Raw genomic sequence first — 22,974 nt, 5'->3', positions numbered from 1 at the left:
TCTTTCCAGTTTCATTCTCATAAAGCTGCTTTCCGATTTCTCCTCGGCGTGCCGAAATAGCTCAGTTGGGAGCGCGTTAGACTGAAGATCTAAAGGTCCTTGGTTCGATCCCGGGTGTCGGCAAGCGTAACTGTCCTCGGTAGTATAGTGTTCGGTATCCCCGCCTGTCACGCGGTAGACCGGTGTTCGATTCCCCTCCGGGGCGTTTGCGATATAACATTAATCTTTTTATTTTTATTGGATAACACTAATAATTCTACATGTGCGCTTTCGATTGACTTTAGAAATCTTGACAAACCACATTCGCTGAGTAACACAATTCTTCCTTAGATGTATCTTCTCTCGTCCTTTTATGAACAAATAACATCTTGCTGATTCTTTCCAGTTTCATTCTGATAAAGCTTCTTTCCTATTTCCCCTAGGCGTGCCGAATTAGCTCAGTTGGGAGAGCGTTAGACTGAAGATCTAAAGGTCCGTGGTTCGATCCCGGGTTTCGGCAAGCGTAACTGTCCTCGGTAGTATAGTGGTCAGTATCCCCGCCTGTCACGCGGGAGACCGGGGTTCGATTCCCCGCCGGGGAGTTTGCGATATAACATTTATCATTTTATTTTTATTGGATAACACTAATAATTCTACATGCGCGCTTTCGATTGACTTTTGAAATCTTGACAAACCACATTCGCTGAGTAACACAATTCTTCCTTAGATGTATCTTCTCTCGTCCTTTTATGAACAAATAACATCTTGCTGATTCTTTCCAGTTTCATTCTGATAAATCTTCTTTCCGATTTCCCCTAGGCGTGCCGAAATAGCTCAGTTGGGAGAGCGTTAGACTGAAGATCTGAAGGTCCCTGGTTCGATCCCGGGTTTCGGCAAGCGTAACTGTCCTCGGTAGTATAGTGGTCAGTATCCCCGCCTGTCACGCGGGAGACCGGGGTTCGATTCCCCGCCGGGGATTTTGCTATATTTCTTTAATCTTTTTATTTTTATTCGATAACACTAATAATTCTACATGTGCGCTTTCGATTGACTTTAGAAATCTTGACAAACCACATTCGCTGAGTAACACAATTCTTCCTTAGATGTATCTTCTCTCGTCCTTTTATGAACAAATAACATCTTGCTGATTCTTTCCAGTTTCATTCTGATAAAGCTTCTTTCCTATTTCCCCTAGGCGTGCCGAAATAGCTCAGTTGGGAGAGCGTTAGACTGAAGATCTGAAGGTCCCTGGTTCGATCCCGGGTTTCGGCAAGCGTAACTGTCCTCGGTAGTATAGTGGTCAGTATCCCCGCCTGTCACGCGGGAGACCGGGGTTCGATTCCCCGCCGGGGAGTTTGCGATATAACATTTATCATTTTATTTTTATTGGATAACACTAATAATTCTACATGCGCGCTTTCGATTGACTTTTGAAATCTTGACAAACCACATTCGCTGAGTAACACAATTCTTCCTTAGATGTATCTTCTCTCGTCCTTTTATGAACAAATAACATCTTGCTGATTCTTTCCAGTTTCATTCTGGTAAAGCTTCTTTCCTATTTCCCCTAGGCGTGCCGAATTAGCTCAGTTGGGAGAGCGTTAGACTGAAGATCTAAAGGTCCCTGGTTCGATCCCGGGTTTCGGCAAGCGTAACTGTCCTCGGTAGTATAGTGGTCAGTATCCCCGCCTGTCACGCGGGAGACCGGGGTTCGATTCCCCTCCGGGGCGTTTGCGATATAACATTAATCTTTTTATTTTTATTGGATAACACTAATAATTCTACATGTGCGCTTTCGATTGACTTTAGAAATCTTGACAAACCACATTCGCTGAGTAACACAATTCTTCCTTAGATGTATCTTCTCTCGTCCTTTTATGAACAAATAACATCTTGCTGATTCTTTCCAGTTTCATTCTGATAAAGCTTCTTTCCTATTTCCCCTAGGCGTGCCGAATTAGCTCAGTTGGGAGAGCGTTAGACTGAAGATCTAAAGGTCCCTGGTTCGATCCCGGGTTTCGGCAAGCGTAACTGTCCTCGGTAGTATAGTGGTCAGTATCCCCGCCTGTCACGCGGGAGACCGGGGTTCGATTCCCCGCCGGGGAGTTTGCGATATAACATTTATCATTTTATTTTTATTGGATAACACTAATAATTCTACATGCGCGCTTTCGATTGACTTTTGAAATCTTGACAAACCACATTCGCTGAGTAACACAATTCTTCCTTAGATGTATCTTCTCTCGTCCTTTTATGAACAAATAACATCTTGCTGATTCTTTCCAGTTTCATTCTGATAAAGCTTCTTTCCGATTTCCCCTAGGCGTGCCGAAATAGCTCAGTTGGGAGAGCGTTAGACTGAAGATCTGAAGGTCCCTGGTTCGATCCCGGGTTTCGGCAAGCGTAACTGTCCTCGGTAGTATAGTGGTCAGTATCCCCGCCTGTCACGCGGGAGACCGGGGTTCGATTCCCCGCCGGGGAGCTTGCGATATAACATTAATCTTTCTATTTTTATTAGATAACACTAATAATTCTACATGTGCGCTTTCGATTGACTTTAGAAATCTCGACAAACCACATTCGCTGAGTAACACAATTCTTCCTTAGATGTATATTCTCTCGTAATTTTATGAACAAATAACATCTTGCTGATTCTTTCCAGTTTCATTCTGGTAAAGCTGCTTTCCGATTTCTCCTAGGCGTGCCGAAATAGCTCAGTTGGGAGAGCGTTAGACTGAAGATCTAAAGGTCCCTGGTTAGATCCCGGGTTTCGGCAAGCGTAACTGTCCTCGGTAGTATAGTGGTCAATATCCCCGCCTGTCACGCGGGAGACCGGGGTTCGATTCCCCGACGGGGAGTTTGCGATATAACATTAATCTTTTTATTTTTATTTTAATTTTTATTGGATAACACTAATAATTCTACATGTGCGCTTTCGATTGACTTTAGAAATCTTGACAAACCACATTCGCTGAGTAACACAATTCTTTATTAGATGTATCTTCTCTCGTCCTTTTATGAACAAATAACATCTTGCTGATTCTTTCCAATTTCATTCTGGTAAAGCTGCTTTCCGATTTCTCCTAGGCGTGCCGAAATAGCTCAGTTGGGAGAGCGTTAGACTGAAGATGTAAAGGTCCCTGGTTCGATACCGGGTTTCGGCAAGCTTAACTGTCCTCGGTAGTATAGTGGTCAGTATCCCCGCCTGTCACGCGGGAGACCGGGGTTCGATTCCCCGCCGGGGAGTTTGCGATATTTCTTTAATATTTTTATTGGATAACACTAATAATTCTACATGTGCGCTTTCGATTGACTTTAGAAATCTTGACAAACCACATTCGCTGAGTAACACAATTCTTCCTTAGATGTATCTTCTCTCGTCCTTTTATGAACAAATAAAATCTTGCTGATTTTTTCCAATTTCATTCTGGTAAAGCTGCTTTCCGATTTCTCCTAGGCGTGCCGAAATAGTTCAGTTGGGCGAGCGTTAGACTGAAGATCTAAAGGTCCCTGGTTCGATACCGGGTTTCGGCAAGCGTAACTGTCCTCGGTAGTATAGTGGTCCGTATCCCCGCCTGTCACGCGGGAGACCGGGGTTCGATTCCCCGCCGGGGAGTTTGTGATATATCAATAATCTTTTTATTTTTATTGGATAACAGTAATAATTCTACATGTGCGCTTTCGATTGACTTTAGAAATCTTGACAAACCACATTCGCTGAGTAACACGATTCTTTATTAGATGTATCTTCTCTGGTCCTTTTATGAACAAATAACATCTTGCTGATTCTTTCCAATTTCATTCTGGTAAAGCTGCTTTCCGATTTCTCCTAGGCGTGCCGAAATAGCTCAGTTGGGAGAGCGTTAGACTGAAGATCTAAAGGTCCCTGGTTCGATCCCGCGTTTCGGCAAGCTTAACTGTCCTCGGTAGTATAGTGGTCAGTATCCCCGCCTGTCACGCGGGAGACCAGGGTTCGATTCCCCGCCGGGGAGTTTGCGATATTTCTTTAATATTTTTATTGGATAACACTAATAATTCTAAATGTGCTCTTTCGATTTACTTTAGAAATCTTGACAAATCACATTCGCTGAGTAACACAATTCTTCCTTAGATGTATCTTCTCTCGTCCTTTTATGAACAAATAACATCTTGCTGATTCTTTCCAGTTTCATTCTCATAAAGCTGCTTTCCGATTTCTCCTAGGCGTGCCGAAATAGCTCAGTTGGGAGAGCGTTAGACTGAAGATCTAACGGTCCCTATTTCGATCCCGGGTTTCGGCAAGCGTTACTGTCCTCGGTAGTATAGTGGTCAGTATCCCCGCCTGTCACGCGGGAGACCGGGGTTCGATTCCCCGCCGGGGAGCTTGCGATATAACATTAATCTTTCTATTTTTATTAGATAACACTAATAATTCTACATGTGCGCTTTCGATTGACTTTAGAAATCTCGACAAACCACATTCGCTGAGTAACACAATTCTTCCTTAGATGTATATTCTCTCGTAATTTTATGAACAAATAACATCTTGCTGATTCTTTCCAGTTTCATTCTGGTAAAGCTGCTTTCCGATTTCTCCTAGGCGTGCCGAAATAGCTCAGTTGGGAGAGCGTTAGACTGAAGATCTAAAGGTCCCTGGTTAGATCCCGGGTTTCGGCAAGCGTAACTGTCCTCGGTAGTATAGTGGTCAATATCCCCGCCTGTCACGCGGGAGACCGGGGTTCGATTCCCCGACGGGGAGTTTGCGATATAACATTAATCTTTTTATTTTTATTTTAATTTTTATTGGATAACACTAATAATTCTACATGTGCGCTTTCGATTGACTTTAGAAATCTTGACAAACCACATTCGCTGAGTAACACAATTCTTTATTAGATGTATCTTCTCTCGTCCTTTTATGAACGAATAACATCTTGCTGATTCTTTCCAATTTCATTCTGGTAAAGCTGCTTTCCGATTTCTCCTAGGCGTGCCGAAATAGTTCAGTTGGGCGAGCGTTAGACTGAAGATCTAAAGGTCCCTGGTTCGATACCGGGTTTCGGCAAGCGTAACTGTCCTCGGTAGTATAGTGGTCAGTATCCCCGCCTGTAACGCGGGAGACCGGAGTTCGATTCCCCGCCGGGGAGTTTGTGATATATCAATAATCTTTTTATTTTTATTGGATAACACTAATAATTCTACATGTGCGCTTTCGATTGACTTTAGAAATCTTGACAAACCACATTCGCTGAGTAACACAATTCTTCCTTAGATGTATCTTCTCTGGTCCTTTTATGAACAAATAACATCTTGCTGATTCTTTCCAATTTCATTCTGGTAAAGCTGCTTTCCGATTTCTCCTAGGCGTGCCGAAATAGCTCAGTTGGGAGAGCGTTAGACTGAAGATCTAAAGGTCCCTGGTTCGATCCCGGGTTTCGGCAAGCGTAGCTGTCCTCGGTAGTATAGTGGTCAGTATCCCCGCCTGTCACGCGGGAGACCGGGGTTCGATTCCCCAACGGGGAATTTGCGATATTTCTTTAATATTTTTATTGGATAACACTAATAATTCCACATGTGCGCTTTCGATTGACTTTAGAAATCTTGACAAACCACATTCGCTGAGTAACACAATTCTTTATTAGATGTATCTTCTCTCGTCCTTTTATGAACAAATAACATCTTGCTGATTCTTTCCAATTTCATTCTGGTAAAGCTGCTTTCCGATTCCTCCTAGGCGTGCCGAAATAGCTCAGATGGGAGAGCGTTAGACTGAAGATCTAGAGGTCCCTGGTTCGATCCCGGGTGTTGGCAAGCGTTACTGTCCTCGGTAGTATAGTGGTCAGTATCCCCGCCTGTCACGCGGGAGACCGGGGTTCGATTCCCCGCCGGGGAGTTAGCGATATATCAATAATCTTTTTATTTTTATTGGATAACACTAATAATTCTACATGTGCGCTTTCGATTGACTTTAGAAATCTTGACAAACCACATTCGCTGAGTAACACAATTCTTTATTAGATGTATCTTCTCTCGTCCTTTTATGAACAAATAACATCTTGCTGATTCTTTCCAATTTCATTCTGGTAAAGCTGCTTTCCGATTTCTCCTAGGCGTGCCGAAATAGCTCAGTTGGGAGAGCGTAAAAATGAAGATGTAAAGGTCCCTGGTTCGATCCCGGGTTTCGGCAAGCGTAACTGTCCTCGGTAGTATAGTGGTCAGTATCCCCGCCTGTCACGCGGGAGACCGGGGTTCGATTCCTCGCCGGGCAGTTTGCGATATATCAATAATCTTTTTATTTTTATTGGATAACACTAATAATTCTACCTGTGCGCTTTCGATTGACTTTAGAAATCTTGACAAACCACATTCGCTGAGTAACACAATTCTTTATTAGATGTATCTTCTCTCGTCCTTTTATGAACAAATAAAATCTTGCTGATTTTTTCCAATTTCATTCTGGTAAAGCTGCTTTCCGATTTCTCCTAGGCGTGCCGAAATAGTTCAGTTGGGCGAGCGTTAGACTGAAGTTCTAAAGGTCCCTGGTTCGATACCGGGTTTCGGCAAGCGTAACTGTCCTCGGTAGTATAGTGGTCCGTATCCCCGCCTGTCACGCGGGAGACCGGGGTTCGATTCCCCGCCGGGGAGTTTGTGATATATCAATAATCTTTTTATTTTTATTGGATAACACTAATAATTCTACATGTGCGCTTTCGATTGACTTTAGAAATCTTGACAAACCACATTCGCTGAGTAACACGATTCTTTATTAGATGTATCTTCTCTCGTCCTTTTATGAACAAATAACATCTTGCTGATTCTTTCCAATTTCATTCTGGTAAAGCTGCTTTCCGATTTCTCCTAGGCGTGCCGAAATAGCTCAGTTGGGAGAGCGTTAGACTGAAGATCTAAAGGTCCCTGGTTCGATCCCGCGTTTCGGCAAGCTTAACTGTCCTCGGTAGTATAGTGGTCAGTATCCCCGCCTGTCACGCGGGAGACCGGGGTTCGAATCCCCCTCCGGGGAGTTTGCGATATTTCTTTAATATTTTTATTGGATAACACTAATAATTCTAAATGTGCTCTTTCGATTTACTTTAGAAATCTTGACAAATCACATTCGCTGAGTAACACAATTCTTCCTTAGATGTATCTTCTCTCGTCCTTTTATGAACAAATAACATCTTGCTGATTCTTTCCAGTTTCATTCTCATAAAGCTGCTTTCCGATTTCTCCTAGGCGTGCCGAAATAGCTCAGTTGGGAGAGCGTTAGACTGAAGATCTAACGGTCCCTATTTCGATCCCGGGTTTCGGCAAGCGTAACTGTCCTCGGTAGTATAGTGGTCAGTATCCCCGCCTGTCACGCGGGAGACCGGAGTTCGATTCCCCGCCGGGGAGTTTGTGATATATCAATAATCTTTTTATTTTTATTGGATAACACTAATAATTCTACATGTGCGCTTTCGATTGACTTTAGAAATCTTGACAAACCACATTCGCTGAGTAACACAATTCTTCCTTAGATGTATCTTCCTTGGTCCTTTTATGAACAAATAACATCTTGCTGATTCTTTCCAATTTCATTCTGGTAAAGCTGCTTTCCGATTTCTCCTAGGCGTGCCGAAATAGCTCAGTTGGGAGAGCGTTAGACTGAAGATCTAAAGGTCCCTCGTTCGATCCCGGGTTTCGGCAAGCGTAGCTGTCCTCGGTAGTATAGTGGTCAGTATCCCCGCCTGTCACGCGGGAGACCGGGGTTCGATTCCCCAACGGGGATTTTGCGATATTTCTTTAATATTTTTATTGGATAACACTAATAATTCCACATGTGCGCTTTCGATTGACTTTAGAAATCTTGACAAACCACATTCGCTGAGTAACACAATTCTTCCTTAGATGTATCTTCCTTGGTCCTTTTATGAACAAATAACATCTTGCTGATTCTTTCCAATTTCATTCTGGTAAAGCTGCTTTCCGATTTCTCCTAGGCGTGCCGAAATAGCTCAGATGGGAGAGCGTTAGACTGAAGATCTAGAGGTCCCTGGTTCGATCCCGGGTGTTGGCAAGCGTTACTGTCCTCGGTAGTATAGTGGTCAGTATCCCCGCCTGTCACGCGGGAGACCGGGGTTCGATTCCCCGCCGGGGAGTTTGCGATATATCAATAATCTTTTTATTTTTATTGGATAACACTAATAATTCTACATGTGCGCTTTCGATTGACTTTAGAAATCTTGACAAACCACATTCGCTGAGTAACACAATTCTTTATTAGATGTATCTTCTCTCGTCCTTTTACGAACAAATAACATCTTGCTGATTCTTTCCAATTTCATTCTGGAAAGCTGCTTTCCGATTTCTCCTAGGCGTGCCGAAATAGCTCAGTTGGGAGAGCGTTAGACTGAAGATCTAAAGGTCCCTGGTTCGATCCCGGGTTTTTGCAAGCGTAGCTGTCCTCGGTAGTATAGTGGTCAGTATCCCCGCCTGTCACGCGGGAGACCGGGGTTCGATTCCCCACCGGGGAATTTGCGATATTTCTTTAATATTTTTATTGGATAACACTAATAATTCCACATGTGCGCTTTCGATTGACTTTAGAAATCTTGACAAACCACATTCGCTGAGTAACACAATTCTTTATTAGATGTATCTTCTCTCGTCCTTTTATGAACAAATAACATCTTGCTGATTCTTTCCAATTTCATTCTGGTAAAGCTGCTTTCCGATTCCTCCTAGGCGTGCCGAAATAGCTACGATGGGAGAGCGTTAGACTGAAGATCTAGATGTCCCTGGTTCGATCCCGGGTGTTGGCAAGCGTTACTGTCCTCGGTAGTATAGTGGTCAGTATCCCCGCCTGTCACGCGGGAGACCGGGGTTCGATTCCCCGACGGGGAGTTTGCGATATTTCTTTAAAATTTTTATTGGATAACACTAATAATTCTACATGTGCGCTTTCGATTGACTTTAGAAATCTTGTCAAACCACATTCGCTGAGTAACACAATTCTTTATTAGATGTATCTTCTCTCGTCCTTTTATGAACAAATAACATCTTGCTGATTCTTTCCAATTTCATTCTGGTAAAGCTGCTTTCCGATTTCTCCTAGGCGGGCCGAAATAGCTTAGTTGGGAGAGCGTTAGACTGAAGATGTAAAGGTCCCTGGTTCGATCCCGGGTTTCGGCAAGCGTAACTGTCCTCGGTAGTATAGTGGTCAGTATCCCCGCCTGTCACGCGGGAGACCGGGGTTCGATTCCCCGCCGGGGAGTTTGCGATATATCAATAATCTTTTTATTTTTATTGGATAACACTAATAATTCTACCTGTGCGCTTTCGATTGAATTTAGAAATCTTGACAAACCACATTCGCTGAGTAACACAATTCTTTATTAGATGTATCTTCTCTCGTCCTTTTATGAACAAATAACATCTTGCTGATTCTTTCCAATTTCATTCTGGTAAAGCTGCTTTCCGATTTCTCCTAGGCGTGCCGAAATAGCTCAGTTGGGAGAGTGTTAGATTGAAGATCTAAAGGTCCCCGGTTCGATCCCAGGTTTCGGCAAGCGTAACTTTCCTCGGTAGAATTGTGGTCAGTATCCACGCCTGTCACGCGGGAGACCGGGGTTCGATTCCCCGCCGGCGAGTTTGCTATATTTCTTTAATCTTTTTATTTTTATTGGATAACACTAATAATTCTACATGTGCGCTTTCGATTGACTTTAGAAATCTTGACAAACCACATTCGCTGAGTAACACAATTCTTTATTAGATGTATCTTCTCTCGTCCTTTTATGAACAAATAACATCTTGCTGATTCTTTCCAATTTCATTCTGGTAAAGCTGCTTTCCGATTTCTCCTAGGCGTGCCGAAATAGCTCAGTTGGGAGAGCGTTAGACTGAAGATGTAACGGTCCCTGGTTCGATCCCGGGTTTCGGCAAGCGTAACTGTCCTCGGTAGTATAGTGGTCAGTATCCTCGACTGTCACGCGGGAGACCGGGGTTCGATTCCCCGCCGGGCAGTTTGCTATATTTCTTTAATCTTTTTATTTTTATTGGATAACACTAATAATTCTACATGTGCGCTTTCGATTGACTTTAGAAATCTTGACAAACCACATTCGCTGAGTAACACAATTCTTTATTAGATGTATCTTCTCTCGTCCTTTTATGAACAAATAACATCTTGCTGATTCTTTCCAATTTCATTCTGGTAAAGCTGCTTTCCGATTTCTCCTAGGCGTGCCGAAATAGCTCAGATGGGAGAGCGTTAGACTGAAGATCTAGAGGTCCCTGGTTCGATCCCGGGTGTTGGCAAGCGTTACTGTCCTCGGTAGTATAGTGGTCAGTATCCCCGCCTGTCACGCGGGAGACCGGGGTTCGATTCCCCACCGGGGAATTTGCGATATTTCTTTAATATTTTTATTGGATAACACTAATAATTCCACATGTGCGCTTTCGATTGACTTTAGAAATCTTGACAAACCACATTCGCTGAGTAACACAATTCTTTATTAGATGTATCTTCTCTCGTCCTTTTATGAACAAATAACATCTTGCTGATTCTTTCCAATTTCATTCTGGTAAAGCTGCTTTCCGATTACTCCTAGGCGTGCCGAAATAGCTCAGATGGGAGAGCGTTAGACTGAAGATCTAGATGTCCCTGGTTCGATCCCGGGTGTTGGCAAGCGTTACTGTCCTCGGTAGTATAGTGGTCAGTATCCCCGCCTGTCACGCGGGAGACCGGGGTTCGATTCCCCGACGGGGAGTTTACGATATTTCTTTAAAATTTTTATTGGATAACACTAATAATTCTACATGTGCGCTTTCGATTGACTTTAGAAATCTTGACAAACCACATTCGCTGAGTAACACAATTCTTTATTAGATGTATCTTCTCTCGTCCTTTTATGAACAAATAACATCTTGCTGATTCTTTCCAATTTCATTCTGGTAAAGCTGCTTTCCGATTTCTCCTAGGCGTGCCGAAATAGCTTAGTTGGGAGAGCGTTAGACTGAAGATGTAAAGGTCCCTGGTTCGATCCCGGGTTTCGGCAAGCGTAACTGTCCTCGGTAGTATAGTGGTCAGTATCCCCGCCTGTCACGCGGGAGACCGGGGTTCGATTCCCCGCCGGGGAGTTTGCGATATATCAATAATCTTTTTATTTTTATTGGATAACACTAATAATTCTACCTGTGCGCTTTCGATTGAATTTAGAAATCTTGACAAACCACATTCGCTGAGTAACACAATTCTTTATTAGATGTATCTTCTCTCGTCCTTTTATGAACAAATAACATCTTGCTGATTCTTTCCAATTTCATTCTGGTAAAGCTGCTTTCCGATTTCTCCTAGGCGTGCCGAAATAGCTCAGTTGGGAGAGTGTTAGATTGAAGATCTAAAGGTCCCCGGTTCGATCCCGGGTTTCGGCAAGCGTAACTTTCCTCGGTAGAATTGTGGTCAGTATCCACGCCTGTCACGCGGGAGACCGGGGTTCGATTCCCCGCCGGCGAGTTTGCTATATTTCTTTAATCTTTTTATTTTTATTGGATAACACTAATAATTCTACATGTGCGCTTTCGATTGACTTTAGAAATCTTGACAAACCACATTCGCTGAGTAACACAATTCTTTATTAGATGTATCTTCTCTCGTCCTTTTATGAACAAATAACATCTTGCTGATTCTTTCCAATTTCATTCTGGTAAAGCTGCTTTCCGATTTCTCCTAGGCGTGCCGAAATAGCTCAGTTGGGAGAGCGTTAGACTGAAGATGTAACGGTCCCTGGTTCGATCCCGGGTTTCGGCAAGCGTAACTGTCCTCGGTAGTATAGTGGTCAGTATCCTCGACTGTCACGCGGGAGACCGGGGTTCGATTCCCCGCCGGGCAGTTTGCTATATTTCTTTAATCTTTTTATTTTTATTGGATAACACTAATAATTCTACATGTGCGCTTTCGATTGACTTTAGAAATCTTGACAAACCACATTCGCTGAGTAACACAATTCTTTATTAGATGTATCTTCTCTCGTCCTTTTATGAACAAATAACATCTTGCTGATTCTTTCCAATTTCATTCTGGTAAAGCTGCTTTCCGATTTCTCCTAGGCGTGCCGAAATAGCTCAGTTGGGAGAGCGTTAGACTGAAGATGTAAAGGTCCCTGGTTCGATACCGGGTTTCGGCAAGCTTAACTGTCCTCGGTAGTATAGTGGTCAGTATCCCCGCCTGTCACGCGGGAGACCGGGGTTCGATTCCCCGCCGGGGAGTTTGCGATATTTCTTTAATATTTTTATTGGATAACACTAATAATTCTACATGTGCGCTTTCGATTGACTTTAGAAATCTTGACAAACCACATTCGCTGAGTAACACAATTCTTCCTTAGATGTATCTTCTCTCGTCCTTTTATGAACAAATAAAATCTTGCTGATTTTTTCCAATTTCATTCTGGTAAAGCTGCTTTCCGATTTCTCCTAGGCGTGCCGAAATAGTTCAGTTGGGCGAGCGTTAGACTGAAGATCTAAAGGTCCCTGGTTCGATACCGGGTTTCGGCAAGCGTAACTGTCCTCGGTAGTATAGTGGTCCGTATCCCCGCCTGTCACGCGGGAGACCGGGGTTCGATTCCCCGCCGGGGAGTTTGTGATATATCAATAATCTTTTTATTTTTATTGGATAACACTAATAATTCTACATGTGCGCTTTCGATTGACTTTAGAAATCTTGACAAAGCACATTCGCTGAGTAACACGATTCTCTATTAGATGTATCTTCTCTCGTCCTTTTATGAACAAATAACATCTTGCTGATTCTTTCCAATTTCATTCTGGTAAAGCTGCTTTCCGATTTCTCCTAGGCGTGCCGAAATAGCTCAGTTGGGAGAGCGTTAGACTGAAGATCTAAAGGTCCCTGGTTCGATCCCGCGTTTCGGCAAGCTTAACTGTCCTCGGTAGTATAGTGGTCAGTATCCCCGCCTGTCACGCGGGAGACCCGGGTTCGATTCCCCGCCGGGGAGTTTGCGATATTTCTTTAATATTTTTATTTGATAACACTAATAATTCTAAATGTGCTCTTTCGATTTACTTAGAAATCTTGACAAATCACATTCGCTGAGTAACACAATTCTTCCTTAGATGTATCTTCTCTCGTCCTTTTATGAACAAATAACATCTTGCTGATTCTTTCCAATTTCATTCTGGTAAAGCTGCTTTCCGATTCCTCCTAGGCGTGCCGAAATAGCTACGATGGGAGAGCGTTAGACTGAAGATCTAGATGTCCCTGGTTCGATCCCGGGTGTTGGCAAGCGTTACTGTCCTCGGTAGTATAGTGGTCAGTATCCCCGCCTGTCACGCGGGAGACCGGGGTTCGATTCCCCGACGGGGAGTTTGCGATATTTCTTTAAAATTTTTATTGGATAACACTAATAATTCTACATGTGCGCTTTCGATTGACTTTAGAAATCTTGTCAAACCACATTCGCTGAGTAACACAATTCTTTATTAGATGTATCTTCTCTCGTCCTTTTATGAACAAATAACATCTTGCTGATTCTTTCCAATTTCATTCTGGTAAAGCTGCTTTCCGATTTCTCCTAGGCGGGCCGAAATAGCTTAGTTGGGAGAGCGTTAGACTGAAGATGTAAAGGTCCCTGGTTCGATCCCGGGTTTCGGCAAGCGTAACTGTCCTCGGTAGTATAGTGGTCAGTATCCCCGCCTGTCACGCGGGAGACCGGGGTTCGATTCCCCGCCGGGGAGTTTGCGATATATCAATAATCTTTTTATTTTTATTGGATAACACTAATAATTCTACCTGTGCGCTTTCGATTGAATTTAGAAATCTTGACAAACCACATTCGCTGAGTAACACAATTCTTTATTAGATGTATCTTCTCTCGTCCTTTTATGAACAAATAACATCTTGCTGATTCTTTCCAATTTCATTCTGGTAAAGCTGCTTTCCGATTTCTCCTAGGCGTGCCGAAATAGCTCAGTTGGGAGAGTGTTAGATTGAAGATCTAAAGGTCCCCGGTTCGATCCCAGGTTTCGGCAAGCGTAACTTTCCTCGGTAGAATTGTGGTCAGTATCCACGCCTGTCACGCGGGAGACCGGGGTTCGATTCCCCGCCGGCGAGTTTGCTATATTTCTTTAATCTTTTTATTTTTATTGGATAACACTAATAATTCTACATGTGCGCTTTCGATTGACTTTAGAAATCTTGACAAACCACATTCGCTGAGTAACACAATTCTTTATTAGATGTATCTTCTCTCGTCCTTTTATGAACAAATAACATCTTGCTGATTCTTTCCAATTTCATTCTGGTAAAGCTGCTTTCCGATTTCTCCTAGGCGTGCCGAAATAGCTCAGTTGGGAGAGCGTTAGACTGAAGATGTAACGGTCCCTGGTTCGATCCCGGGTTTCGGCAAGCGTAACTGTCCTCGGTAGTATAGTGGTCAGTATCCTCGACTGTCACGCGGGAGACCGGGGTTCGATTCCCCGCCGGGCAGTTTGCTATATTTCTTTAATCTTTTTATTTTTATTGGATAACACTAATAATTCTACATGTGCGCTTTCGATTGACTTTAGAAATCTTGACAAACCACATTCGCTGAGTAACACAATTCTTTATTAGATGTATCTTCTCTCGTCCTTTTATGAACAAATAACATCTTGCTGATTCTTTCCAATTTCATTCTGGTAAAGCTGCTTTCCGATTTCTCCTAGGCGTGCCGAAATAGCTCAGATGGGAGAGCGTTAGACTGAAGATCTAGAGGTCCCTGGTTCGATCCCGGGTGTTGGCAAGCGTTACTGTCCTCGGTAGTATAGTGGTCAGTATCCCCGCCTGTCACGCGGGAGACCGGGGTTCGATTCCCCACCGGGGAATTTGCGATATTTCTTTAATATTTTTATTGGATAACACTAATAATTCCACATGTGCGCTTTCGATTGACTTTAGAAATCTTGACAAACCACATTCGCTGAGTAACACAATTCTTTATTAGATGTATCTTCTCTCGTCCTTTTATGAACAAATAACATCTTGCTGATTCTTTCCAATTTCATTCTGGTAAAGCTGCTTTCCGATTACTCCTAGGCGTGCCGAAATAGCTCAGATGGGAGAGCGTTAGACTGAAGATCTAGATGTCCCTGGTTCGATCCCGGGTGTTGGCAAGCGTTACTGTCCTCGGTAGTATAGTGGTCAGTATCCCCGCCTGTCACGCGGGAGACCGGGGTTCGATTCCCCGACGGGGAGTTTACGATATTTCTTTAAAATTTTTATTGGATAACACTAATAATTCTACATGTGCGCTTTCGATTGACTTTAGAAATCTTGACAAACCACATTCGCTGAGTAACACAATTCTTTATTAGATGTATCTTCTCTCGTCCTTTTATGAACAAATAACATCTTGCTGATTCTTTCCAATTTCATTCTGGTAAAGCTGCTTTCCGATTTCTCCTAGGCGTGCCGAAATAGCTTAGTTGGGAGAGCGTTAGACTGAAGATGTAAAGGTCCCTGGTTCGATCCCGGGTTTCGGCAAGCGTAACTGTCCTCGGTAGTATAGTGGTCAGTATCCCCGCCTGTCACGCGGGAGACCGGGGTTCGATTCCCCGCCGGGGAGTTTGCGATATATCAATAATCTTTTTATTTTTATTGGATAACACTAATAATTCTACCTGTGCGCTTTCGATTGAATTTAGAAATCTTGACAAACCACATTCGCTGAGTAACACAATTCTTTATTAGATGTATCTTCTCTCGTCCTTTTATGAACAAATAACATCTTGCTGATTCTTTCCAATTTCATTCTGGTAAAGCTGCTTTCCGATTTCTCCTAGGCGTGCCGAAATAGCTCAGTTGGGAGAGTGTTAGATTGAAGATCTAAAGGTCCCCGGTTCGATCCCGGGTTTCGGCAAGCGTAACTTTCCTCGGTAGAATTGTGGTCAGTATCCACGCCTGTCACGCGGGAGACCGGGGTTCGATTCCCCGCCGGCGAGTTTGCTATATTTCTTTAATCTTTTTATTTTTATTGGATAACACTAATAATTCTACATGTGCGCTTTCGATTGACTTTAGAAATCTTGACAAACCACATTCGCTGAGTAACACAATTCTTTATTAGATGTATCTTCTCTCGTCCTTTTATGAACAAATAACATCTTGCTGATTCTTTCCAATTTCATTCTGGTAAAGCTGCTTTCCGATTTCTCCTAGGCGTGCCGAAATAGCTCAGTTGGGAGAGCGTTAGACTGAAGATGTAACGGTCCCTGGTTCGATCCCGGGTTTCGGCAAGCGTAACTGTCCTCGGTAGTATAGTGGTCAGTATCCTCGACTGTCACGCGGGAGACCGGGGTTCGATTCCCCGCCGGGCAGTTTGCTATATTTCTTTAATCTTTTTATTTTTATTGGATAACACTAATAATTCTACATGTGCGCTTTCGATTGACTTTAGAAATCTTGACAAACCACATTCGCTGAGTAACACAATTCTTTATTAGATGTATCTTCTCTCGTCCTTTTATGAACAAATAACATCTTGCTGATTCTTTCCAATTTCATTCTGGTAAAGCTGCTTTCCGATTTCTCCTAGGCGTGCCGAAATAGCTCAGTTGGGAGAGCGTTAGACTGAAGATGTAAAGGTCCCTGGTTCGATACCGGGTTTCGGCAAGCGTAACTGTCCTCGGTAGTATAGTGGTCCGTATCCCCGCCTGTCACGCGGGAGACCGGGGTTCGATTCCCCGCCGGGGAGTTTGTGATATATCAATAATCTTTTTATTTTTATTGGATAACACTAATAATTCTACATGTGCGCTTTCGATTGACTTTAGAAATCTTGACAAAGCACATTCGCTGAGTAACACGATTCTCTATTAGATGTATCTTCTCTCGTCCTTTTATGAACAAATAACATCTTGCTGATTCTTTCCAATTTCATTCTGGTAAAGCTGCTTTCCGATTTCTCCTAGGCGTGCCGAAATAGCTCAGTTGGGAGAGCGTTAGACTGAAGATCTAAAGGTCCCTGGTTCGATCCCGCGTTTCGGCAAGCTTAACTGTCCTCGGTAGTATAGTGGTCAGTATCCCCGCCTGTCACGCGGGAGACCCGGGTTCGATTCCCCGCCGGGGAGTTTGCGATATTTCTTTAATATTTTTATTTGATAACACTAATAATTCTAAATGTGCTCTTTCGATTTACTTAGAAATCTTGACAAATCACATTCGCTGAGTAACACAATTCTTCCTTAGATGTATCTTCTCTCGTCCTTTTATGAACAAATAACATCTTGCTGATTCTTTCCAGTTTCATTCTCATAAGGCTGCTTTCCGATTTCTCCTAGGCGTGCCGAAATAGCTCAGTTGGGAGAGCGTTAGACTGAAGATCTAACGGTCCCTATTTCGATCCCGGGTTTCGGCAAGCGTAACTGTCCTCGGTAGTATAGTGGTCAGTATCCCCGCCTGTCACGCGGGAGACCGGGGTTCGATTCCCCGCCGGGGAGCTTGCGATATAACATTAATCTTTCTATTTTTATTAGATAACACTAATAATTCTACATGTGCGCTTTCGATTGACTTTAGAAATCTCGACAAACCACATTCGCTGAGTAACACAATTCTTCCTTAGATGTATATTATCTCGTCATTTTATGAACAAATAACATCTTGCTGATTCTTTCCAGTTTCATTCTGGTAAAGCTGCTTTCCGATTTCTCCTAGGCGTGCCGAAATAGCTCAGTTGGGAGAGCGTTAGACTGAAGATCTAAAGGTCCCTGGTTCGATCCCGGGTTTCGGCAAGCGTAACTGTCCTCGGTAGTATAGTGGTCAGTATCCCCGCCTGTCACGCGGGAGACCGGGGTTCGATTCCCCGACGGGGAGTTTGCGATATAACATTAATCTTTTTATTTTTATTTTTATTTTTATTGGATAACACTAATAATTCTACATGTGCGCTTTCGATTGACTTTAGAAATCTTGACAAACCACATTCGCTGAGTAACACAATTCTTTATTAGATGTATCTTCTCTCGTCCTTTTATGAACAAATAACATCTTGCTGATTCTTTCCAATTTCATTCTGGTAAAGCTGCTTTCCGATTTCTCCTAGGGGTGCCGAAATAGCTCAGTTGGGAGAGCGTTAGACTGAAAATGTAAAGGTCCCTGGTTCGATCCCGGGTTTCGGCAAGCGTAACTGTCCTAGGTAGTATAGTGGTCAATATCCCCGCCTGTCACGCGGGAGACCGGGGTTCGATTCCCCGACGGAGAGTTTGCGATATTTCTTTAATATTTTTATTGGATAACACTAATAATTCTACATGTGCGCTTTCGATTGACTTTAGAAATCTTGACAAACCACATTCGCTGAGTAACACAATTCTTTATTAGATGTATCTTCTCTCGTCCTTTTATGAACAAATAACATCTTGCTGATTATTTCCAATTTCATTCTGGTAAAGCTGCTTTCCGATTTCTCCTAGGCGTGCCGAAATAGCTCAGTTGGGAGAGCGTTAGACTGAAGATCTAAAGGTCCCTGGTTCGATCCCGCGTTTCGGCAAGCTTAACTGTCCTCGGTAGTATAGTGGTCAGTATCCCCGCCTGTCACGCGGGAGACCGGGGTTCGATTCCCCGCCGGGGAGTTTGCGATATTTCTTTAATATTTTTATTGGATAACACTAATAATTCTAAATGTGCTCTTTCGATTTACTTTAGAAATCTTGACAAATCACATTCGCTGAGTAACACAATTCTTCCTTAGATGTATCTTCTCTCGTCCTTTTATGAACAAATAACATCTTGCTGATTCTTTCCAATTTCATTCTGGTAAAGCTGCTTTCCGATTTCTCCTAGGCGTGCCGAAATAGCTCAGTTGGGAGAGCGTTAGACTGAAGATCTAAAGGTCCCTGGTTCGATCCCGCGTTTCGGCAAGCTTAACTGTCCTCGGTAGTATAGTGGTCAGTATCCCCGCCTGTCACGCGGGAGACCGGGGTTCGATTCCCCGCCGGGGAGTTTGCGATATTTCTTTAATATTTTTATTGGATAACACTAATAATTCTAAATGTGCTCTTTCGATTTACTTTAGAAATCTTGACAAATCACATTCGCTGAGTAACACAATTCTTCCTTAGATGTATCTTCTCTCGTCCTTTTATGAACAAATAACATCTTGCTGATTCTTTCCAGTTTCATTCTCATAAGGCTGCTTTCCGATTTCTCCTAGGCGTGCGAAATAGCTTAGTTGGGAGAGCGTTAGACTGAAGATCTAACGGTCCCTATTTCGATCCCGGGTTTCGGCAAGCGTAACTGTCCTCGGTAGTATAGTGGTCAGTATCCCCGCCTGTCACGCGGGAGACCGGGGTTCGATTCCCCGCCGGGGAGCTTGCGATATAACATTAATCTTTCTATTTTTATTAGATAACACTAATAATTCTACATGTGCGCTTTCGATTGACTTTAGAAATCTCGACAAACCACATTCGCTGAGTAACACAATTCTTCCTTAGATGTATATTATCTCGTCATTTTATGAACAAATAACATCTTGCTGATTCTTTCCAGTTTCATTCTGGTAAAGCTGCTTTCCGATTTCTCCTAGGCGTGCCGAAATAGCTCAGTTGGGAGAGCGTTAGACTGAAGATCTAAAGGTCCCTGGTTCGCTCCCGGGTTTCGGCAAGCGTAACTGTCCTCGGTAGTATAGTGGTCAGTATCCCCGCCTGTCACGCGGGAGACCGGGGTTCGATTCCCCGACGGGGAGTTTGCGATATAACATTAATCGTTTTATTTTTATTTTTATTTTTATTGGATAACACTAATAATTCTACATGTGCGCTTTCGATTGACTTTAGAAATCTTGACAAACCACATTCGCTGAGTAACACAATTCTTTATTAGATGTATCTTCTCTCGTCCTTTTATGAACAAATAACATCTTGCTGATTCTTTCCAATTTCATTCTGGTAAAGCTGCTTTCCGATTTCTCCTAGGCGTGCCGAAATAGCTCAGTTGGGAGAGCGTTAGACTGAAGATCTAAAGGTCCCTGGTTCGATCCCGCGTTTCGGCAAGCTTAACTGTCCTCGGTAGTATAGTGGTCAGTATCCCCGCCTGTCACGCGGGAGACCGGGGTTCGATTCCCCGCCGGGGAGTTTGCGATATTTCTTTAATATTTTTATTGGATAACACTAATAATTCTAAATGTGCTCTTTCGATTTACTTTAGAAATCTTGACAAATCACATTCGCTGAGTAACACAATTCTTCCTTAGATGTATCTTCTCTCGTCCTTTTATGAACAAATAACATCTTGCTGATTCTTTCCAATTTCATTCTGGTAAAGCTGCTTTCCGATTTCTCCTAGGCGTGCCGAAATAGCTCAGTTGGGAGAGCGTTAGACTGAAGATCTAAAGGTCCCTGGTTCGATCCCGCGTTTCGGCAAGCTTAACTGTCCTCGGTAGTATAGTGGTCAGTATCCCCGCCTGTCACGCGGGAGACCGGGGTTCGATTCCCCGCCGGGGAGATTGCGATATTTCTTTAATATTTTTATTGGATAACACTAATAATTCTAAATGTGCTCTTTCGATTTACTTTAGAAATCTTGACAAATCACATTCGCTGAGTAACACAATTCTTCCTTAGATGTATCTTCTCTCGTCCTTTTATGAACAAATAACATCTTGCTGATTCTTTCCAGTTTCATTCTCATAAGGCTGCTTTCCGATTTCTCCTAGGCGTGCCGAAATAGCTTAGTTGGGAGAGCGTTAGACTGAAGATCTAACGGTCCCTATTTCGATCCCGGGTTTCGGCAAGCGTAACTGTCCTCGGTAGTATAGTGGTCAGTATCCCCGCCTGTCACGCGGGAGACCGGGGTTCGATTCCCCGCCGGGGAGCTTGCGATATAACATTAATCTTTCTATTTTTATTAGATAACACTAATAATTCTACATGTGCGCTTTCGATTGACTTTAGAAATCTCGACAAACCACATTCGCTGAGTAACACAATTCTTCCTTAGATGTATATTATCTCGTCATTTTATGAACAAATAACATCTTGCTGATTCTTTCCAGTTTCATTCTGGTAAAGCTGCTTTCCGATTTCTCCTAGGCGTGCCGAAATAGCTCAGTTGGGAGAGCGTTAGACTGAAGATCTAAAGGTCCCTGGTTCGATCCCGGGTTTCGGCAAGCGTAACTGTCCTCGGTAGTATAGTGGTCAGTATCCCCGCCTGTCACGCGGGAGACCGGGGTTCGATTCCCCGACGGGGAGTTTGCGATATAACATTAATCTTTTTATTTTTATTTTTATTTTTATTTTTATTGGATAACACTAATAATTCTACATGTGCGCTTTCGATTGACTTTAGAAATCTTGACAAACCACATTCGCTGAGTAACACAATTCTTTATTAGATGTATCTTCTCTCGTCCTTTTATGAACAAATAACATCTTGCTGATTCTTTCCAATTTCATTCTGGTAAAGCTGCTTTCCGATTTCTCCTAGGCGTGCCGAAATAGCTCAGTTGGGAGAGCGTTAGACTGAAGATGTAAAGGTCCCTGGTTCGATCCCGGGTTTCGGCAAGCGTAGCTGTCCTCGGTAGTATAGTGGTCAGTATCCCCGCCTGTCACGCGGGAGACCGGGGTTCGATTCCCCACCGGGGAATTTGCGATATTTCTTTAATATTTTTATTGGATAACACTAATAATTCCACATGTGCGCTTTCGATTGACTTTAGAAATCTTGACAAACCACATTCGCTGAGTAACACAATTCTTTATTAGATGTATCTTCTCTCGTCCTTTTATGAACAAATAACATCTTGCTGATTCTTTCCAATTTCATTCTGGTAAAGCTGCTTTCCGATTCCTCCTAGGCGTGCCGAAATAGCTCAGATGGGAGAGCGTTAGACTGAAGATCTAGAGGTCCCTGTTTCGATCCCGGGTGTTGGCAAGCGTTACTGTCCTCGGTAGTATAGTGGTCAGTATCCCCGCCTGTCACGCGGGAGACCGGGGTTCGATTCCCCGACGGGGAGTTTGCGATATTTCTTTAAAATTTTTATTGGATAACACTAATAATTCTACATGTGCGCTTTCGATTGACTTTAGAAATCTTGACAAACCACATTCGCTGAGTAACACAATTCTTTATTAGATGTATCTTCTCTCGTCCTTTTATGAACAAATAACATCTTGCTGATTCTTTCCAATTTCATTCTGGTAAAGCTGCTTTCCGATTTCTCCTAGGCGTGCCGAAATAGCTCAGTTGGGAGAGCGTTAGACTGAAGATGTAAAGGTCCCTGGTTCGATCCCGGGTTTCGGCAAGCGTAACTGTCCTCGGTAGTATAGTGGTCAGTATCCCCGCCTGTCACGCGGGAGACCGGGGTTCGATTCCCCGCCGGGGAGTTTGCGATATATCAATAATCTTTTTATTTTTATTGGATAAAACTAATAATTCTACCTGTGCGCTTTCGATTGACTTTAGAAATCTTGACAAACCACATTCGCTGAGTAACACAATTCTTTATTAGATGTATCTTCTCTCGTCCTTTTATGAACAAATAACATCTTGCTGATTCTTTCCAATTTCATTCTGGTAAAGCTGCTTTCCGATTTCTCCTAGGCGTGCCGATATAGCTCAGTTGGGAGAGTGTTAGATTGAAGATCTAAAGGTCCCTGGTTCGATCCCGGGTTTCGGCAAGCGTAACTTTCCTCGGTAGAATTGTGGTCAGTATCCACGCCTGTCACGCGGGAGACCGGGGTTCGATTCCCCGCCGGCGAGTTTGCTATATTTCTTTAATCTTTTTATTTTTATTGGATAACACTAATAATTCTACATGTGCGCTTTCGATTGACTTTAGAAATCTTGACAAACCACATTCGCTGAGTAACACAATTCTTTATTAGATGTATCTTCTCTCGTCCTTTTATGAACAAATAACATCTTGCTGATTCTTTCCAATTTCATTCTGGTAAAGCTGCTTTCCGATTTCTCCTAGGCGTGCCGAAATAAATCAGTTGGAAGAGCGTTAGACTGAATATCTAAAGGTCCCTGGTTCG

The 22,974-nt window shown here is 43.1% G+C and overlaps 27 non-coding genes across 27 annotated transcripts; all 27 read left to right on the top strand.

Annotated features, from left to right (window-relative positions):
* Window positions 1-509: 509 nt before the first annotated feature.
* Window positions 510-581, top strand: Trnad-guc (transfer RNA aspartic acid (anticodon GUC)). The gene has a single exon. It is a non-coding gene; the product is annotated as a tRNA-Asp (tRNA).
* A 221-nt stretch (window positions 582-802) lies between these two features.
* Trnaf-gaa (transfer RNA phenylalanine (anticodon GAA)) lies at window positions 803-875 on the top strand. Its single transcript has one exon. It is a non-coding gene; the product is annotated as a tRNA-Phe (tRNA).
* A 303-nt stretch (window positions 876-1,178) lies between these two features.
* On the top strand, window positions 1,179-1,251 carry Trnaf-gaa (transfer RNA phenylalanine (anticodon GAA)). Its single transcript has one exon. It is a non-coding gene; the product is annotated as a tRNA-Phe (tRNA).
* Window positions 1,252-1,261: 10 nt separating this feature from the next.
* Window positions 1,262-1,333, top strand: Trnad-guc (transfer RNA aspartic acid (anticodon GUC)). The gene has a single exon. It is a non-coding gene; the product is annotated as a tRNA-Asp (tRNA).
* A 680-nt stretch (window positions 1,334-2,013) lies between these two features.
* Window positions 2,014-2,085, top strand: Trnad-guc (transfer RNA aspartic acid (anticodon GUC)). Its single transcript has one exon. It is a non-coding gene; the product is annotated as a tRNA-Asp (tRNA).
* Window positions 2,086-2,306: 221 nt separating this feature from the next.
* On the top strand, window positions 2,307-2,379 carry Trnaf-gaa (transfer RNA phenylalanine (anticodon GAA)). Its single transcript has one exon. It is a non-coding gene; the product is annotated as a tRNA-Phe (tRNA).
* A 10-nt stretch (window positions 2,380-2,389) lies between these two features.
* Window positions 2,390-2,461, top strand: Trnad-guc (transfer RNA aspartic acid (anticodon GUC)). Its single transcript has one exon. It is a non-coding gene; the product is annotated as a tRNA-Asp (tRNA).
* Window positions 2,462-3,153: 692 nt separating this feature from the next.
* Window positions 3,154-3,225, top strand: Trnad-guc (transfer RNA aspartic acid (anticodon GUC)). Its single transcript has one exon. It is a non-coding gene; the product is annotated as a tRNA-Asp (tRNA).
* A 1,044-nt stretch (window positions 3,226-4,269) lies between these two features.
* Window positions 4,270-4,341, top strand: Trnad-guc (transfer RNA aspartic acid (anticodon GUC)). Its single transcript has one exon. It is a non-coding gene; the product is annotated as a tRNA-Asp (tRNA).
* A 985-nt stretch (window positions 4,342-5,326) lies between these two features.
* Trnaf-gaa (transfer RNA phenylalanine (anticodon GAA)) lies at window positions 5,327-5,399 on the top strand. The gene has a single exon. It is a non-coding gene; the product is annotated as a tRNA-Phe (tRNA).
* Window positions 5,400-5,779: 380 nt separating this feature from the next.
* Window positions 5,780-5,851, top strand: Trnad-guc (transfer RNA aspartic acid (anticodon GUC)). Its single transcript has one exon. It is a non-coding gene; the product is annotated as a tRNA-Asp (tRNA).
* Window positions 5,852-8,024: 2,173 nt separating this feature from the next.
* Window positions 8,025-8,096, top strand: Trnad-guc (transfer RNA aspartic acid (anticodon GUC)). Its single transcript has one exon. It is a non-coding gene; the product is annotated as a tRNA-Asp (tRNA).
* Window positions 8,097-9,139: 1,043 nt separating this feature from the next.
* Trnad-guc (transfer RNA aspartic acid (anticodon GUC)) lies at window positions 9,140-9,211 on the top strand. Its single transcript has one exon. It is a non-coding gene; the product is annotated as a tRNA-Asp (tRNA).
* A 1,796-nt stretch (window positions 9,212-11,007) lies between these two features.
* Trnad-guc (transfer RNA aspartic acid (anticodon GUC)) lies at window positions 11,008-11,079 on the top strand. Its single transcript has one exon. It is a non-coding gene; the product is annotated as a tRNA-Asp (tRNA).
* Window positions 11,080-12,135: 1,056 nt separating this feature from the next.
* Window positions 12,136-12,207, top strand: Trnad-guc (transfer RNA aspartic acid (anticodon GUC)). The gene has a single exon. It is a non-coding gene; the product is annotated as a tRNA-Asp (tRNA).
* A 1,413-nt stretch (window positions 12,208-13,620) lies between these two features.
* On the top strand, window positions 13,621-13,692 carry Trnad-guc (transfer RNA aspartic acid (anticodon GUC)). Its single transcript has one exon. It is a non-coding gene; the product is annotated as a tRNA-Asp (tRNA).
* Window positions 13,693-15,488: 1,796 nt separating this feature from the next.
* Window positions 15,489-15,560, top strand: Trnad-guc (transfer RNA aspartic acid (anticodon GUC)). The gene has a single exon. It is a non-coding gene; the product is annotated as a tRNA-Asp (tRNA).
* A 1,801-nt stretch (window positions 15,561-17,361) lies between these two features.
* On the top strand, window positions 17,362-17,433 carry Trnad-guc (transfer RNA aspartic acid (anticodon GUC)). The gene has a single exon. It is a non-coding gene; the product is annotated as a tRNA-Asp (tRNA).
* Window positions 17,434-17,654: 221 nt separating this feature from the next.
* Window positions 17,655-17,727, top strand: Trnaf-gaa (transfer RNA phenylalanine (anticodon GAA)). The gene has a single exon. It is a non-coding gene; the product is annotated as a tRNA-Phe (tRNA).
* A 768-nt stretch (window positions 17,728-18,495) lies between these two features.
* Window positions 18,496-18,567, top strand: Trnad-guc (transfer RNA aspartic acid (anticodon GUC)). Its single transcript has one exon. It is a non-coding gene; the product is annotated as a tRNA-Asp (tRNA).
* Window positions 18,568-18,865: 298 nt separating this feature from the next.
* On the top strand, window positions 18,866-18,937 carry Trnad-guc (transfer RNA aspartic acid (anticodon GUC)). Its single transcript has one exon. It is a non-coding gene; the product is annotated as a tRNA-Asp (tRNA).
* Window positions 18,938-19,234: 297 nt separating this feature from the next.
* Window positions 19,235-19,306, top strand: Trnad-guc (transfer RNA aspartic acid (anticodon GUC)). The gene has a single exon. It is a non-coding gene; the product is annotated as a tRNA-Asp (tRNA).
* Window positions 19,307-19,998: 692 nt separating this feature from the next.
* Window positions 19,999-20,070, top strand: Trnad-guc (transfer RNA aspartic acid (anticodon GUC)). Its single transcript has one exon. It is a non-coding gene; the product is annotated as a tRNA-Asp (tRNA).
* Window positions 20,071-20,368: 298 nt separating this feature from the next.
* On the top strand, window positions 20,369-20,440 carry Trnad-guc (transfer RNA aspartic acid (anticodon GUC)). Its single transcript has one exon. It is a non-coding gene; the product is annotated as a tRNA-Asp (tRNA).
* A 298-nt stretch (window positions 20,441-20,738) lies between these two features.
* On the top strand, window positions 20,739-20,810 carry Trnad-guc (transfer RNA aspartic acid (anticodon GUC)). The gene has a single exon. It is a non-coding gene; the product is annotated as a tRNA-Asp (tRNA).
* A 221-nt stretch (window positions 20,811-21,031) lies between these two features.
* On the top strand, window positions 21,032-21,104 carry Trnaf-gaa (transfer RNA phenylalanine (anticodon GAA)). Its single transcript has one exon. It is a non-coding gene; the product is annotated as a tRNA-Phe (tRNA).
* A 1,144-nt stretch (window positions 21,105-22,248) lies between these two features.
* Trnad-guc (transfer RNA aspartic acid (anticodon GUC)) lies at window positions 22,249-22,320 on the top strand. The gene has a single exon. It is a non-coding gene; the product is annotated as a tRNA-Asp (tRNA).
* Window positions 22,321-22,974: the final 654 nt, after the last annotated feature.

This window comes from Argiope bruennichi, chromosome 7, assembly GCF_947563725.1.
Source record: "Argiope bruennichi chromosome 7, qqArgBrue1.1, whole genome shotgun sequence".
NCBI classification, from domain to species: domain Eukaryota; kingdom Metazoa; phylum Arthropoda; class Arachnida; order Araneae; family Araneidae; genus Argiope; species Argiope bruennichi.
This window is presented reverse-complemented; position numbering and strand designations above follow the sequence as displayed.